At 42.6% G+C, this 659-nt stretch overlaps 1 non-coding gene across 1 annotated transcript; it reads left to right on the top strand.

Moving 5' to 3' along the window:
- LOC116028138 lies at positions 1-107 on the top strand. The gene has a single exon (XR_004100085.1). It is a non-coding gene; the product is annotated as a small nucleolar RNA R71 (small nucleolar RNA).
- Positions 108-659: the final 552 nt, after the last annotated feature.

Below are 659 nucleotides of genomic sequence, written 5' to 3'. Positions count from 1 at the left end.
TAGCCATGATGAGGGCATTGAACGAGTAGCATTTTGAACCTCTCCCATGCCTCATGGAACGGTTCACCATCAGCTTGCGAAAATGTCGCAATTTTTCTTCTTAGCTCAGCAGTTTTTGCATGAGAATAGAACTTACTGATAAACTTGTTATACACCTCGGCCATGTCCGAAGAGATCCTGGTGTGAGAGACATGAACCATGTCTTTGCAGCATCTTTCAAGGTGTATGGAAAACACCTCATCCTCAGTGCATCCTCAGTCAAGTCATTCAACGGGAAGTGTTGGACTATCCCGTAGAAATCCCGGATAAAGGTAAGGGCATCTTCGCTTGCTGAACCGTGAAAAGACGGCAACTGGTTGTAGTGGACCGTTTTTAACTCATAATTCTTGGCTGCATCAGTAAGCACTATACAAGAAGGTGAAGCTCCTACTTGGGGCCTACCAAAGTCTTTCATTAGCCTGGGGTTGGGTTGAGGGTTTGGTTGAGGTGGTTGAGGAAGTGCATCCATGGTTGTGGTTGTTTTTTGTGGTTTAGGATTAGAATTTTCAAAAGGTAAAGGCTTTTTCTTTTTCTTTTTCTTATCAATGTTGTCGTCCAAAGGCAATAGTGTAGGTTTTAAAGAACGACGACCTTGCATAAAATAAAAACGCAAATAAACT

This window comes from Ipomoea triloba, chromosome 8, assembly GCF_003576645.1.
Source record: "Ipomoea triloba cultivar NCNSP0323 chromosome 8, ASM357664v1".
In the NCBI taxonomy this organism is placed as follows: Eukaryota; Viridiplantae; Streptophyta; class Magnoliopsida; order Solanales; family Convolvulaceae; genus Ipomoea; species Ipomoea triloba.
Note: the sequence above shows the minus strand (reverse complement) of the source record. Positions and strands in the feature narration are given on the sequence as shown.